Here is a 17,095-nt window from a genome sequence, read left to right as displayed (position 1 = left end):
TGCCTCTTTATTTCCTGCAGAGGAAAGGCTGAAGTGGGCAGCTGGTGTTACAAGACTTATGGCTTTGGTGCAGGTCAGCTGGGAACTTACAACAATAGGGCACTCATCAGGGATTGCCACATCAGGGCTTTTTCCTTCCACATCCCTACACTGGAAGTCAGCAGCTGTAAGGATGGTGGTCCAGGATTCCTGTCTCTTCTAGGCTTTGAGGTTCCTAGCTGCTCTTTGGCTTTCTAAAAAGAAGCCACAATGTTGTATTCCAGCTCCTGATTTCATGGTTCCCACTGCCTTGGAGACTCACTTTTGTTTTCTTTAATGGAAAAGGTCAGTGTGGTTTTGCCCCAAATTACTGTGGAAGCCAATGGAAAAAACAGTCAAGTCTCATGCAGAGCAAAGATGCATTTTTCTCTAGATCTTTCTACCCAAAGCACTCTCGTTCATGGTTTGACTGAAATTATCCCAAGTACATTCAGGAAATGCTGTTCCTGTCCTCACAAAACTCACCTCCTACATTTCTAGCTTTCACAGGCTGACTCAATACTCAAACTATAATTATATGGCTCATTATTTATTGCACAGTATCTGCATGTGGAGCAGACTGAAGTCACTTGGTGTGTTTGGAGGTGTTGATATTGCCAGGGAGCAGATACAGGGGACACAGCTCTGCATCTGAAATCCTACCCTGACCCTGTGATTAAATGAAGATCTGTAGAGAAAATGAACTTAAGATTTAGAAGGTTTCCATACAGCTTATGATGTACTGGTTATTGTAATGGTTATAATTTTATTAAGACTTTAATTGATCTGTTAAATAAAGGCAAAGCATTTCATAAATTAATAACATTTTTATTTACACCACTGATCAGCACCACAAGGGCAGGTACATCCATATCGATGGTATAGGCAAAATATTAACAGATCCTGGCTTTGTATATGAGCTTTCTGTGGCCTAGGAATAGTTAAACTCCTTTTCCACAGATAGAAACAACACATTTGTTCTCAGTGTATTACTGCACAGTGCTGAATCTGCTCTGACTTTCTCAAGAGTGCAGAGGAGAGCGAGTGTTCAGGGAAATGAGCAGTGGCTGGCATGAAGGGATGGGGTGAAGCTGCCACACTCTCACAGAGATTTCTTTTGATCAGAGGAACTGCTCGTGACTTTTGTTCGGTGTCTCATGGCAAAAAAAAATCCTCTGGTGGAAAAAAAATGTGTCTGTGTCACAGCAGAGTCAGGAGCTGGCAGTCGTAGTGCCTAGTCTATTTTTTTTTAATGAATAGTTGTGTTTGCAGGGTATTGCATGCACACACAAAGTGTGGCTTTGTATTGTTTCCCAGTTTTGAAAATGTCTGTAAGTGGTGTGGATCTGAGTGGTGTGGAAAGAGGCAAAGCAGAGCTGACTTCATTCAAGAATGGTTTGGAGCAATACTCCTGTGTACCAGAGGAAAGGAGACGTGTCTAGGGAATTACTGGAGAGAATTGGGAACAGTTGCTTTAAAACGAAGGCTTTGGGGAAAAAAAAAGTCATCTTCTGTGTATAGTTCAGTTCCACTGTTATTTATGATGGGACTGAGCTGGAGGGAGGGAGGCTGATCAGGGGGTGCTCACCGTGTATTCTCTCCACCACTCAGGAGATTTACAGAGGTATTTATTTTGGAATAAGAATACTCATTTCTGGTTTGGAATAAATGTCTCCAGAACTGGACTTGACACCTTGTGTAGACAAGATTTGAGGGCTGCACTGATCTGTATGGAGAAACAGGCTGCAAGTGTGGGAGGGGAGAGCCTTACCTGGGAAGGCACTGCTTGCCCCAGCAGAGTAAAACTGCAGGGGGAAAAAAACTATTATTATTCTGGAATGAGATTATGAACATTTGCCCCAGGAGCTGGGCAGGGAGAAGCACTTAACTTCTTGTGTGCTGGGAACCAGGTAGCATCCTTGAGCCCCATCACCAAATTATCCATTATTCTGTAGGATCACCCTCCTTTGGATGTACTCCCAGTCTCATGCATTGATTTAGCACCATCTCCATCACTATTATTTTATTTTCTATTCTTAATATTCAGACTATTAGAGAAAAGGGTTTTTTATGGGAGAGAAACAGTCTGCAGTCTTACTCTGCCAGTAAGTAGGGATTTATGATGTAAAAGTCTTTCTAGTCTGTCAGATTAGTATTATTCTTTGGAATCATGGTTAGAAAAGGTGAAAAATATAATCAGAAAGGACAAAGAAGTTAGCACAGCACAGTGTGTGTGAGGTACCCTGAGCAGAGAAAACACACTGAATAACACACTCAGGGTGAAACAGAAGTGGGAAAAAGTAATTTTATCTCAGCACTTGCTTTGGCTGACTTCTCAGTCACCAGCATATTAATGGCTCTTCCCCTAGCAACTACAGAGCTTCCAACATGCAACCATTCTTTGGTCATAAAGACAAAAAATGGAGTTTGCCAGAACAGAGCTACCCTATTCTGGGCTGCTGACAACAGTCCCAGACTGGCCATATGCTCTGCTGCACTCACAAGTGGTAAAGCAACATTTTTGCTCCCGCTGGTGCTGGTGGTGTCCCTGTGGTTGTTATTGTTCCTATCCGGACCCTCTCCTCTTCCCTGGAGCTCCTGCCTGCTCTGTTCCAGGCTGTACCCACAGCAATGTCACAGCTCCTGGGCGCCGCGGAGAGCGAGCAGATGCAGCTCTTGTCACATCCCTGCGAGCCGGTGGCACGGCCTGTCTCACTTCATTCCTTGGAACAGCTTTTGTGGGATGGCTGTGGGGCAGCTTGGAGTGAAAGGGGCACGGGCAGGTCTGGCCAGAGGTGGGTGACTAGCCTGTGTCCAGCAGTGGGGAACGGGACCTTCCCCTTTGGGTTGGGGGGCTGAAAGTAATCACTTTTCATTGTGTGCGTGTAATCCACGGGATGGGGAGTGGAGAGTGAGGTGGGAAAGGATCCGTGGGTCAGGTGGGGAATGAACAGGCGATTCTCAGCTCCTACCCAGCAGGAATTCAGGGCTCTGAAGGGTTTGGTAGTGGTCTCTCAGTGAGAGCCACGGGATTTGGATTTTCTCTGCATGTGTGTGTTAGCTGAGACCCCCAACACTGCCTCTGAAGGCTGAGCTGTCTTCACAGTACGGTTCATGAGCAGCTTAAACCCAGCTGCATTTTAAAGGGGTGATCGCTTTTCCTGCTCCATCTCCCAGCTAGACCTCCATCTTCCTCAAGTCCAGCCAAAATCTAATCATGGAACAGGCCATGTGGCTAAAGATCTGCTGTTCTTCCACAGGGGACCAGAGATGTTACAATGGTGGCCTCACATCTGCTGGAACTGCACCCCTGACTGGCATTATCTCCACTATCTCTGCATTAAGCATCCTGATGTTTCAGTCCCCTGGGGAAATCTACTGACCTGGGGTTCCTGATGCAGTGGACAAGCTCAGGTGAGCAGCAAAGCTGAGGGTGGATCACGACACTAATTTCTACCTTTAGCCATTAACAGTAGAGGGATAAATTCATTGTCCTGATTCCTTTCCAAGGAAGACAAGAGTCGACAAAATACTAGGTTCTTTCCACTATTAAATCTATTGTCTTCCCAACCCTACTCTTATCACAATTTGCTGTGCTTTCAGAGGAAGAGATTCAGTGCTATATGCTGTCTTTAGGGTAAGGATTTTTGTGTTTATCTGCACGCTCACTGCCAAGGCAGATAAGAGACTTTATTCTCTACATTATCACTATTTCTATTCTTCTTAGGAGCCAGGCTGATTTTAGAAAGAGGGGTAAATATTTGAGCTCGTTGTGCAGACCTAAAGTGAGGCTCTGGGTCTTTTTATACTTATTTATACCCACTAAAATAATCAGCTTTAAGAGGCTATTTCAGCTTTTTGGGCTAAAACCTTCCCTTTTACTGATCTTTGCTTGCTCTGTTCATTATTCTGTGCTAGACTCTTCCCTCCCCTGATTGCATGTTATCACCTTCAATGGAACAGCTGTGTCATTGCTAAAGGGTGTTAATCTTCCCCTACCTAACACCTTATTGACAGCCAGAGTCACGGAGGCCCCCAGTCTTTTCTGACTTGGGTGACTTCTCAAAACAATATTTTTTTTTTTAAGCTTCTTTTCATTTTGTACCAATCCCACCGCAGTCTAACCTGGAGATGTAGCCACAGCCTGGCACAGCCCGTCCTGGCACGGGATGTTCTGCCTGTGTCAGTTCCAGTGACTATAACCAGCAGAATATTCTCTAACAATGTCAAGGGACAATAAGCCCCAGCTAATCAATAAGCACATGGGAGCCCAGAATAGAAGCTGCTCCGGCAGGTGGGACAGCTGGCTTGAATTTTTATGTCGTGGTGGTGAAAGGCACCACAGCTTTCAGTGAGACACGAGCAGTGCTGACAGTGACAGATCCCCTGTTACATTGTGCCACCAAACAGAATGAGACACTTCAGCAGATACAGTTCAGTTTTTCTCATAGTTTTGTAATGGTTTGGAATTAGTCTAGAATTTGATTTTTTTTTTTCTGAATTCCCTTTGCCCGCCAGTTTTCTGGGCTGCCCTGCAGTTTCCAAGGTCACCTTGACTTTTTGGAGATCTGGAGTGTTGCCCTAAGTCTAGAAAGATCCAGGGCAAATTTGTGTGCTGAGGTGACGGCACTAAAACAGATCCCCCTTAGAACAGCCAGCAGAGAAGTGGGTACCCTAGTTGGGGTTTCTGCCATCCCATAAATGCTGGGTCCAAGGGGATCTTTTCCAAATACAGCCTGCCATGCAATGCAGGAACAGTAGGAAACACCCTTATTTTAGTCTTTACACTCCTGACTATTAAACAGATTAAGATATTTGGATTTATCCTGCCTGTGTTCAGACACAGCCCTGAAGTGCTGAAGTAGGGAAGAAATTGCCATTTCCTCTAAAGTCAATGAAAGAAATTAAAACCACTGAGCTCTCTGGTGCCACCTCACAGAGGCCTTCCCATGGGTGACACAAGAGGCCTCAAGCAGTGGCACCAAACAGGAGACATGAAACAGGCAATCACTGTCAGTTGTTCTGGTCTCCTCTTACAGCCACTGTAGCAGAGCTGTGGCCATCAGAAGAAGGACCTGAGCAGCCTCCTGCTGATATAACCTCAATTTCCCACCAAGCCTGAGCATTTCTGACAGCAGAAAGCATTTACCAGTGGACTGCTGAGCACATCAAGGTGGATACAGTTCTCTTGTTGTTTGGATTGGGAGGTAAGTCCAGAAAAAGGAGACAAATGGCATCATAAAACAAATGTAGCATTTATTTTATACTGCAATTTTTTCATCATACCATTCTAGTATTAAAATTCAATCATATAATTGAATATGATAATTAAATTTATTATTATTAGACTGGTCAAAACTGGGGCAGCACCGACAGGAAGTTCTGTGCCCAGAACCTACTGGCCCATGTACAAGCACTCACCTGAAGGTGTCATGTCCTAACTGAAGATACATCTGCTGGCCATGACTGCCAACTGACCCCCACAAACAGTGTATCCCCTTCAGATACACCTTCTGTGGGGCGGCAGTCCCAAATATCCTGCTGCACCTCCAAAGCCAGCAGCAGATTTCTTTTGGGCATGAACTTGGCCACTGACATTCTCAGGTTGGCTTGGCCACTGGAAGAACAAGGCCAACGCAGAGTGTCAGTAATGAAAGAAACAGAGAACCCCAGGGAAAATATGAACATCAGGTTATTTGGCCACCAGCTGATTCTTTATCAATAAGTGATGTAGCAGAAAGCAAAGCTGTATTAACACGTGCTGAGAGGCTGCTGTCACAGGGAGCAGCACCACACGTGGGTAACAACCCAGGCCCGATGCTCTGGAGCTCACAGCAAAGCAGAACATGCCAGACAACAATTGCTTTTTCTTTTTCTTTGGTTTTTCCTTTTGCTACACACAAATAACCTGCTCAGAGCTGTCTGGCCAGCACCAGGGCTTCAGTCAAGCCATCGCTTGCTGGCCGGGCACACCTGCTCTGCACTGGTTTGATACAGCCAGAAATTACAAATGACTCTTTTTCCCATCTCATGAGAGGGAAACCCATCAAAAACTGGCTGAATATTTGATCTCACGTAAAATGAAAGACAAACGCGCTCAGCCTAGAAATAGGTTTGCTTCAGGGTGTCAGCTTTGTTCTCTCTGACCAAACTCTGTGCCCAGAGCCCCCGGCCAGGCAGCCAGGAGAACTCTGAATGTTATTTAAAGAATTGGTAAGGTCACGGTGGCCTGAGCCTCTCGGGGCTGAATTAATCTCCTTGGCACGGCAGCCCGTGCTGAGCGCTCGTCTCGCAGGTCCATTCGTGTAGAGCGATGCCATCCAGTGGCTGCTCCGATCCATCACAAAGCCAAGGGCTCCTTCCCGAGGCACATTCCAGAGCAGAAATGCTTCTGCTCCCGTTCCCAGCTCAGGCATTTCACATTAAAAGGCTGCGACAGTGGCTATCGTGATTTCTTCCAGCTTCTTTGGCTTTTTGCATGTAAAACCCAGGTATGTTTTAAGTTGCAGCCACTTGAAAGTATTTAATAGATATTGAGGGGGAAATTGTATTTTATGTATGTAGCCCCAAGTACAAAAAATTGTCATTAGGCCCAGGTTTTTGTGTGGGAAGTGATTATATGGAGTCATGTGGAAAAGTATGCTGATTTTTAAGACAAAATATCATAAATGAATGAAACTTTCTCTGTTCAAAGGCCAAGAGGTACTGAGTTTCCCTTGAGGAAAATGCCCAAGGAAGGATGATCAAGAGATAGGTTCTGTCCAGCCTTTCTCCATCAATGTCACACTTTAAAGAGCCCCACTATTTCCAGCTCCCCAAGGGCTGGACATTCTGGGGAGAAGAGAGCTTTAAACCTGCTCAGCTCCATCCCCGCTCCTGCCATCCCCCCTCACCATCCCACAGCAGCACAGGCCATCATTCCCTAGTGAGCAGATAAAATGTCAATGTTTTTGCCTGTTGCACTGCCCAAGTCAGCTGTAATTGCATGGTTGATGATGGATCACCCCAGGCACTGTGACCTGTGGGACATGGAGCATCCCTGGAGCTTTCCAGTGCAGGGGGTCCAAGCCTCCATTTCTCTTGGACCTTTGGCTGTTGCCAGTGATGCTCCAGCTGGGCCTGTGCCTGCTGCTGCTGCAGCTGCATTTCAGTGCTGCTGCTGTGTTTTGGTGCTGCTGCTCCGTGGTACAAATTCCAATCAGGAGCAACAAAGCCCACCGGGTGCTGCTGACAACAGGTGTCTCATTAAACATCTCTCAACCTTACAGGCATTCACATTGACAAGAACCAAACTCACACTCAATCACAGCTTAATCACAGCCAAACTCTATTAACAAGTCATACTAATTACCAACTTCTAACAATTTCTCAGGTTCAGAGGCAAAATATCCTTTCTTTATAGATGAAAACAGACTTGTGATACTCCAGCTCTGGCTGTAATTAGGTCCTTTTAGACAAAATGAAACTAAAATAAAAATCCAGACGGGTCCCTTTGTGATAGCGGTCCTGGAAGTACAGTTGTACAATGAGATGTTTTGTTTGTTTTAATTTTGTATCTGCTGTGTTGCCCACAAGGGTCCAATTAGCTTGTTACAGATGCTTGTATCAGTTTCATCCACTTGTCTTTTTTTTGGTTCTTTTTTTTTTTTTTTAAGAGGGGTAACTTGTAGCACAGATTGCTGGCCTGCAGGCATCCAGAGATCAACAACCATCTTCCTGTGATACCAAGCCCCCTGTGAAACAGACAGCCCTTACCCACAGCATTCATAATGCAGAGGGTAAAACAAATAGAGGGGAGGGAGGAGCTTGTGCTGGATTTTGGATTATCATGGAATAATCTCATATGTTCAGAAATGGCCTGAAGGTGGCAATTCTGCCATGGCTAAGAATAACTCTGATAATCTTTGATTGCTACACCTTGGATATTGAAATTGAGGTTTTATTTTTAGTCACTGTGCAGCAAAACAGAAAGCTCTGAAGAGGTGGCTTTGAATTGTACATGTCACTGTTTACTCCTGTCCCCTGGCATGCTCAGCACATGTGCAATTCCATGCTAACCTGATGCTTTCCTCCATTGTGTGGCTGTGTTGAGTGCCCAGGCACTTGAGAACTCACTTGTATAATCGATACACTCACAAAAGGGAACATATAAATAACGGGAAGAATCTGACTTGAACTGACACTGTGGAGATCACAGTGAGGGCTAATGCCTCGTCCTTAACTCATGCTGCTGCTGGAGAGGAAAAAAACCAGACACCACATTGAGTTAAGGACTAACATCAGATTTCCCAGCCTTTTCCAAGCAGTGTGGTTCAAGGCAGAAAGCCTCCTCTGAATACCTGTGGAACAAAATCCAGCAGCTGCTTGTTTACCTGTTGTTTGGTTTAGTTGCCATTTGCTTTTCCTTCCCTGAATTTTAAAAGATAATTAACGTCTCCCCTGAAGAATCTAATTGAGTCAGCTCAGCTGGGACTCACAACTTGGGGCTGAGCACCAGCAATTATTTATTGGTACCTCTGACACAGGCAGCTTTGTCCCTTCAGCGAGGCGAGGCAGGATGAACACTGGAGCCCTGGAACTCCTGGGAGAAGCCTGCATTGTCTGGGCTAGGCTGGTGCCATGTGGAATCTCAGTTTGCCTTGCTGTGGAGGCTCTGAGGACCTGCAGGCGCCCAAAAGCAGCTGCAGGGAGGAGCAGGGTGGCACCCAGCCATGGAGGAGATGGGGCAAACCCAGCCACCTTCCCTCCCCACAGGCTGCATCCTTGGCTTGCCCATGCTGTCAGAAATCAGCTGTGATCGTGGTGTGGTCAAGTGTCACAATGGCTTAATGGCCATGCAGGACAAGGCAAACTGGTCCAAAATATATTGTTACCTGGCAAAACATCCACTCCTGCTTGAATAGCAGGAAGGTGAAAAGAAAGATTTCTTTGAGAGCCATAGTAAGGCAGGATGGGAGATGAAATATCCATCTGCAGTGGAATAACCATGAGAGCATTCATGCAGTGTTTCTTTGGGGAAAATGGAAGATTTTGTCTAGCCATAGTCTTGTTTCTCTTCATAAGAGGCTGTTTCAGACCAGAGCAGAGCACTCTTTCCCCTGGCTTTTGTTTGATGAAATTTGGAAAGGTTAGCAGGTGCTGGCACAGGCTCCAAGTGTCTATCCTGGATCCCAGTTCCTCCAGCATGTGTGATCAGCAATGACCCTCCCAAGTTCTTCCTCATTTTTATCTGGCATAGGAATTCCTTTCTTCTTAATGGATTTTTATTATTCCTGAAATCAAACAAACAAACAAACAAACTAACCTAAAACCCCCCAAAGCCCAAAAGAAATAAATTAAAACAATTGAAACTTTACTATTTTGCAGAGCCATCACTCTGATCAGAAGCTGAAATCCTGCTTTGTGCTCCTCCAGTGTGGAAATCTGTCAGGTAAATAGAAATCACCTCGTAAAAGCCCTTAAACAGCTCTGGTTTATATTTTAATTGAGGAACAGAACATTTTAAGCACTTTTATTGGGTGGCGCCTGCTGAATGACAGATGTCTGCGGCGGAGTAATGCTGAGCACACTTTCATAAAACAGAGAATTCCTTGCTTAAAACATTTACAATTAAAGGCTTGATTGAATAACAATGAGTTCTGTGCATGGAGCTCATTTCTGCACTTGTTTGTGCACCTGAAGCAGGCTGTGATCATTCTGTAGGTTGGATACGAGGTGCCAGTTGCTTTGTTCAGTGACCAAACAGTGCTCACGGGCACAGCTGGAAATGTGCCTTTGATTTTCCACCAGGATAGAGATAAGGTGCACTGTGCTGCTGTGCTGCCAGACTTGCTAACACCCTTGTTTCAGCTGCTTTGGCTTTTTTTTTTTTTTTCTTTTTTCCTAAGCTACAGGTTAGTAAGTGTCCCAATTTGCCAAGAGCCAGAGATTTTAAAATGAACACTAATCCTTTGCAGCTGAGAAAGTCTTAACTAGCTTCTGCTTTACTTTTCCATCTAGCTCCTGTGACCCCTATTACTGTAATACCCGAGAACATCACCTCTGGTCGTGCACTGAGCCTCGCAGTATCTGAAGAAAGTTAGACTTGCATTAATATTATTTTCCTCTGTTCTACATGGAGAACTGAGGCAAAGCCAGGTCAAGTGATTCACCCAAAGGTGCTCTTTGAAAAGGGGTCCTAGTGCTGCACACACGTGCCCAGCCTTTGGCTGGTATTTAAAACCGAGTTCTTTTGATTGCAGAAATGGCTTCAAGCAAGCCCCAAACACCCAACAGCAAACCAGATGACAGGGCACAAACCACAGGCTTTTGCTCAAAAGCCAGCTGAGAGACTGAAGTGAGAAAGGGTTCTGAGTTTCATCCCTGCTGAACTGAGGAAGATCGTGTGTGAACTGACATCGCCGCAGATCCGGGGAAGGCACGGAAAATCCGAACGGTGAGAACCTGAACCTCGGAGAAACAGCCTCACTTTTCTCAGGAGAAAAGATGAATCCACAGAGTAGATCTTGCCACAGCAGAAGGAACATGTGTCATGGGAACAGCAGAGGCAAAATGTGTCATGGGAAAATCTTGACGGATTCAGCCCAGGACGCGAATATGCAAATTGAGACCAAATTAAATGCAATTGAGCAAGATAACACATATCCCAGCAATGAAGAAAACTCACAGCACACTCGCAAAAAAGATGGAGTTTAAATCCAAGGAGGGGGGTCTGAGAATGTCTAAGCAGTCCCCAGTGACTAAATTTTAGCAGGAATATGAAAATTTCTCCAAAAAGGAGTCAGGAAAGTGTTGCAGGAATCAAACAAGGAGTAACTGAAGTGCAAGGACTCAGTGGAAGAGGTGTAACCTTCCCCCCAACACAGCAAAGCTGTTATTAAATAATAATATAGTTTTTCTGCTATTAAAAAGTCATCCTGTGGCTCACTTCTGGGATACTGTATATTTTTTCTCTTCCTGGCCTGCTCTGCTGAAAGAGGGATTTTCAAGAGTTGCTGGTTTCTATCTCCAAAGTAGCTCAATTTCAGTTCCAGGGGAAATGAAACTCTCAACTAACTTCATTTGTAAAATCTTTGAAGATGTGGGAATGTCCTCTGGCTGTAAGGAGAGGGAGTGTGATTCAGAGCCTGGTACAGATATATAAAGGGGTTCAATATTTAATTAAACGTAATCTTCCTTGTGGCATGAGTGACTGAGCTCTTTCAGGAATAAAAGTCCTTGGTTTTTATTACATTATTCTTCAATATATGAAAACACAAAACCTTCTGTAGGACTATGCTGGCCCAGCACTTGCCTTCCCTGTAGCAGCACTTACTGCCCTACTGCTGCCAAGAGAACATTTTGGGAGCTAATAGCTTTCCACTTTTACATGAAAAATCCATCTCTCTGGGATGTTGGATGGCTCTAACACATCTCCCTGATGCCTGGAAACTATGGATGCAGTCCCCACAGCGCTGGGGTGAGGAACCCATGGCGCTGCTCAGCACCACAGCCTGCCCTACTCCTCTCTTAGAACAAAACACACATTTTTCAGCTTAAAAAAAAACAGTACAGAGGGAGAAAAAAAAAATCATGTTTTTGGGTAGTTATTCTCTACAGAGAACAGGTGCCCTGATCCTGCACCCACGGCTGAGCTCAGCATGAGCAGAGTTATGCTGGAAGCGTGTGCTGACAGAGGCTCTGAGGATCTGGCTTTGCAAAGGGTCAAGACAATCTCACTTAGGGCACAACTCTGTTAGTTTTGTTCTGGTTTTCTTTCTTTTTTTTATATAAAAGGAAAAGGACAGCATTAGCTCTTTTCTTTTCTGGAAGTGATATTCTGCTCTGTGTGAGAAATGAGAGCAAGTCAGTTTAAAGGGAAAGGGTGCAATGCATCAGGCACAAGCCTAAGTAATGCCAAGGTCTGCAGCTGGCTAGCCCACTTTTGTTTTTACATATGTGAAATGACTTCTAGAAGCACAGAGTTTTATTTCACCAACTTCTGCCTTCCACTGTTAACCATTCATAGCTGCCACCTACACAACAAAAATAATGAAAAGAAATAATCTTTTTAGTATGGAAAGGTAATTACTAAGCAGGATGTATACTGCTCTGAAAAGGTGCTGGGGTTTTCTAATGATAAATCCAGTCCCCACAAGCCCCTGATTTGGTGGGATGTGCTCTTTCAGCCTTGAGGTGGGCTAGCAGGTACCCTTTGCATCCTGACACGATGGCCTTGGCTGGATCATTCTCATTCCTGGGAAATGCCCTGCTGAGAATGCTGAGGGTTTTCAAGGCGAGGCAGCCAGGGCTGCAGACAAAGCACAGCAGTGCCGAAGTGAATCCTGCCAGGGATGCTGGGATGTGAAGCACTCCTGGGTTCCTTCCACAACGACAACAGGAGTCCTGGTGCTGTGCTCCTCAGGCTTGAGACGTCTACCAGCTACACCCTTCCTCCCCGCCTGCAATTAGCACTTGCAGCGTTGCAAAGGGAGATGAGATTCGCTCTCGCCGTCCTCCTTCAGAGCTCGCTCACACCTTCCCCACCGGGTGGGAACATGTGCCGCGGGTTAGGAGATGTTCTCATAGTGGAATTGCATTCACAGCAATCCTACCCCCCGCCTACTGTTTGCTTCTGGCTATCAGGCTCTGCTGCTCGTCGTGGTGGACGGGCACGTGAGCACCAGAGCTCAGACACAGCTCTGGGCTCAGCACAGCCTCAAATCTCCAGGACTCTCCTCATTCCCCCTGGAACTGTGCGAGCACAAATTGGGCCCAGTTTGTTTCATCCAGGGTAACTGGAGCTGGGTAAGGGCAATTTTGGAAGAGTGGGGTGAGGAGAGAAGTGGGAGTGTGTGACCATTGACCTTAATTAGAGGAGATAAAAATGTTGAAATGTGATTCCTAAGAAAACCAAGGAAGGCCTCTATTGTCGAGTGTTTCCACATGGATGCCACTGAGAAGAGGTCAAGTGCTTTCTCTATACTTTAAGTAAACAGCAGATTGTGAGTTCACAGTCTGGACTGGATTTGAGCAGCCTCTGTGTTCTGCAGGATCATAATTGAGTCCTATGTACTTAAGGTTTGGTATCCACTGACATTATTACTTGACAGTGCCAGGAAATACAGCAGCAATTAAAAGTTATAAAGTTTGCAAGTAAAGCTGCCCCATGTCACAGATGGCTCACCCTGTGCTAGAATTATCTTGGGCTCCTGCTCCCAAGGAGCAGCAAGAAGGGCCTTTTGTAAAAAAAGAGTCTGTGCTGTTGGCTTTCTGTGATAAAGACATGCCTCCTCACATCATCATTGTCACATAAAAAATGCACAAAGCCTGCAAAATTAAATCTGCTAAATGAGCAGTGGGTTATATGTCAGGAACAGAGTGCTCCGAATCAGGCAGTTTATTTACATGCTACTGGGAAGCACATCAAGCCAAGTTAAAATGTTATGCATAAAATTCTTCTGTTCATCTTTGCAGTTATCCAGACTGAAGGTTAAGAAGACTGAATGTGGTGGGCTTGTCCCAAAATTAGCTCTATTTCCTTACCTGGAGTTGGGATGACATGGAAATCAGAAATGCCAGCTGTATTTCACATCTGCAGGTTCAGCTCTACCATCACTGACAGCAGTTGTGGTGTCGCCAGGGAGCAGCAGCTTCCATCTCAGGTGAAAACCTTCCATACCCTGGAGACTCCTTGCCCATATTAAAGGTCAGACAGAGAAACTGAGTCAAAGAGCATTGATCCAAGTCTCCAGAAATTGGTGGCAGACCATCCAGAGCCCCAGCAGATCTAATGACTTCTCCAGCTATTACAAGCAGGAAGAAAGGGCAGGAGTGCTCTTAGGGGCGTAATTGAAAACAGATGAATCACTGAAAATCTTCCTGTCCATTCAGTGGGCTTCACATGATGATTTCTAATAGTCGGGACCCAAATTATTTAGGGTGCACTTCTGGGAGGAGGGAATGAGGCATGTAACTTGGGAAGCTCACTCCTGGAGAGTCCTTTTGGAAGTGAAGCTGTAAAGCTTTATATACACCTGAAGCAAAAAGAGCAAAAAGTCTTTTTTTTTCCCTTGTCTGCATCTGCCTGTGAAAAGGAAAAAGAAAAGACAGCCCATTTGTGGATGTTTTCTTGCTGCAACTCTGAATTGGAAATATCTGTCCTTGATTAAAGTGGGGAATGCAATTGCACAAGTCATTAATTATTACTGATAAACTGAAGTAGTGATGGAGCCAAATAAAAATCTCCTGCCACTACAATGGAATTCTGGAAAAAAAAAGACAGACTTGGGTGCCTGCATCCTATTTTCATTTCCTGTTTTGGGGGGGATATGCATCCCTGAACTGCTGGGTGTCCAGCCCTGCATGTCCTCGGAGCACAGGACGGGTCCAGAGAGCTGAACTTTATCTCCACAGATGGCAAAAAGCAGCAGCTCACGGTGCCTGCCACACGTGACCAGTCCCAATTATGGCTCCCTCCACATGACATCAGTATGCAGTGGAGGATCTCACTTTTTTTTTCGCCAGAGGCAAATGAATACATTATCCAGCAGCGAGGCGTGGGGCAGGCGGATGCGTAACTCTGGGGTGATTTGGATTCCGTGCTCGCGTGGGGGTGTGAGCCAACCTCAGAAGTCATTTTCACTGATGCTGACACATAAGGCTTCCCTCAGAGACCTGTCTATCAAACTGCAACATGCTATGCAGAAAAATTAGATTACTCATGCTACAATAAAGAAGGAGAAGATGACAATGATGGAAAAAAAAAATATACAAAAAAAGGGCTTCAGAATATAACAGCTATTTGTTAAATGAATAAAAATCCGGCAAATGGCAAAGTATCCTAGAGACTTTTTAAAATAATTTTTTGGAAATTTTTTTTACCTCTTGCAACCCATTCCAAGGAGAGCTAGTTGGAAAGACCTATTAATTCAGATGGTGCCTCTGGAAAAACCACCACTTTATCATGATTGTCACATTACTGTACTTGTGAAATATCATTTTAAATAGTCGTTATGATTTTGCTGCTGGTTTTGCTGCAGTCAGCAGTAGGATTTCCTTTGGCTTTGGTAAAAGCAGGATCAGGCCCCCTTGTGCTCGAGCTCTCTCTATGAATTGCAAATGGGTTGTTCACGTGTCAGCTCAGCAACCAGGCAAAGTTCACTGTGCTCAGTTCAAAGCAGAAAGATGAAGCTCAGGGCATTTCCTTCATAGTATTTGCCGAGTTCCTCAGGTCTACAAACATGTTAAAGTGGTTTAATGCAGAATCTGTAAAACAAACATTATGCAGCTATGTTTGAACCCTTGTCCAATAAAATTCATTTTTTTTGGGAAGAAAATACAAAGTAGAAAAACACAGTAAAGAAAAGAAAAGGCTATGGGAAGCTTAGTAAAATCCTATAAATCAGGATGCTGGGCAGCTTCAGGAAGGGTGTTTTAAAATAAATCTGCAGAAGAACACACAAACAGAGAGAGACACACAATCCATAGCTGGAAATGGATCTGGACCAGTGCCGAGGTTAGAACATCCCAGACAGCACTGCAGGACTGGTTTTACAATATCAGATAATGGAAAGGTTTGGCCAAATGCTGATTTTTCTTCTCTAGTAATAACAAACCCGTGCTGGGGCTTCTGCAGTATTTTCTCCTTGAGTTATTCCTCAGGAATGCTATTTGGGGAAGTTAATTGAGAGTTTTAACTCCCCTTGCCCTGAACAACGTTATGCCCTGAACAACAGCTGCAAATTCTGTTTTACCTATTGCTACCCTTTTTAAAGGAGCCAGTTTTTTTGTGTGTTGGTTTGACTTGTGGAGTTGCTCCAGACGTGGGATTTACTTTCTTGTCTTCAGTGTCTCTTCCAAATATTTCTTCCAAATATTTCTTCCCAGAGATGAATTTTGGTTCCCATCCAAGCCTGAAGAGGAGAACCTTAGGCTCTCCTGTAGCCCTGCCCTTGCATGGCTAACTGGAGCTCATGGCTTGGTGACCAGGGCAAAGAAGAGATGCAGGATTGCCTTTTCCTGCTCCTTTTCCAATAGCGTGAACTGATCAGCAGATCAACCCCATTCCACTCTTCACCCTGCTGGGAAGTTTTTTGGGGCTTTGGCTTCTTGATACAGACAGGCAATTTCAACATGACCACACAGAGGGGAAGCACGTGGAATTATAGGCCTCTTTAAAATTGTCAGGAGCAAATATGATCAGATCTGGTTCTTGATCTCATTACTGTCTAAAAGATTTGGCTGGCATTTTTAAATGCCATGATTTATGTTCTTCACCTTAACACAGCCCTCGGTGGTGTAAACTGAGTAACTCTATTATTCTCCAGGGCAACTCTGCAGAATCCAATTGGAGAATTTTCACAGGACTGTGTCTATAAGAAAATATTAACATGGATTAAGACAAGTTGATAGATTTCAAACCAGGCTATTCAATGAGAACCAGTGAGAATAAATCAAATAATTTTGCCTAACTACAGAAAGTATTTGTAAAGCCCTGTAAGGTTTCCATTTCCTAAAGCCACCTGCCATCTCAAATGCCCCTAATCAGTCACAGATGCTGGATACCAACCTGCTAACCCTACAGCTTTGAGAGAAAATATTGCACTTTGTAAACTCATTCTTGGGTATTTCCTTAATTTTTCTTAAACTAAACCTTCATCCCTTATTTTCCACTTAAATATAATGAGTTAAATCAACTCTGACATTTTGCCCTGCTTACCCTTACAGTTCTGTTTAGCTTCTTTCCTATCTTTTTCTTGAAAAGCCTGGAGACCTCAGATTTGGGGGTTTTTGGATTTTTTTAAATCATTATAGTACTTTTTTTCACTCCACATCTCATGATCACCCTCCTGGTGTTGACAAATCCTATTTAATGCAGAGTTATGACTGTTTCTCTAATCCACTGCCAATGGAAAAATGAATGTTTTCTGTTCTTATGGATATCCCCATGATGAAGATGTACCAAACACTGAGCTTTTCTGAAGTACTGTGGAAACATTTTTTAACCTGAAAAATAATTATTTAAAAAAACCCCAAGCCCTAAAACACATGACCAAAGAAGTCTACTCCTAAAGAAATAAGAAAGAATAAGAATTAA

The 17,095-nt window shown here is 44.4% G+C and overlaps 2 long non-coding RNA genes across 6 annotated transcripts in view; one reads left to right on the top strand and one right to left on the bottom strand.

The window, feature by feature from the left end:
• LOC135280545 (uncharacterized) overlaps positions 1-11,202 on the top strand; it is a 40,138-nt gene extending 28,936 nt beyond the window's left edge. The window contains exons 2-6 of one of the 5 annotated variants that reach the window (XR_010347431.1): positions 3,279-3,432; positions 5,058-5,225; positions 7,674-7,796; positions 9,385-9,448; positions 10,018-11,202. This is a non-coding gene — a long non-coding RNA (uncharacterized LOC135280545). The remainder of the gene's footprint in view (positions 1-3,278; positions 3,433-5,057; positions 5,226-7,673; positions 7,797-9,384; positions 9,449-10,017) is intronic. The other 4 variants (XR_010347428.1, XR_010347429.1, XR_010347430.1 and 1 more) reach the window with 4 other exon arrangements.
• Positions 9,477-17,095, bottom strand: part of LOC135280546 (uncharacterized) — a 73,487-nt gene continuing 65,868 nt past the window's right edge. The window contains exons 9-10 of the long non-coding RNA XR_010347432.1: positions 14,881-15,264; positions 9,477-14,083 (exon numbers count right to left, since the gene is read on the bottom strand). This is a non-coding gene — a long non-coding RNA (uncharacterized LOC135280546). The remainder of the gene's footprint in view (positions 14,084-14,880; positions 15,265-17,095) is intronic.

Source organism: Passer domesticus, chromosome 14 (assembly GCF_036417665.1).
Source record: "Passer domesticus isolate bPasDom1 chromosome 14, bPasDom1.hap1, whole genome shotgun sequence".
NCBI lineage: Eukaryota > Metazoa > Chordata > Aves > Passeriformes > Passeridae > Passer > Passer domesticus.
This window is presented reverse-complemented; position numbering and strand designations above follow the sequence as displayed.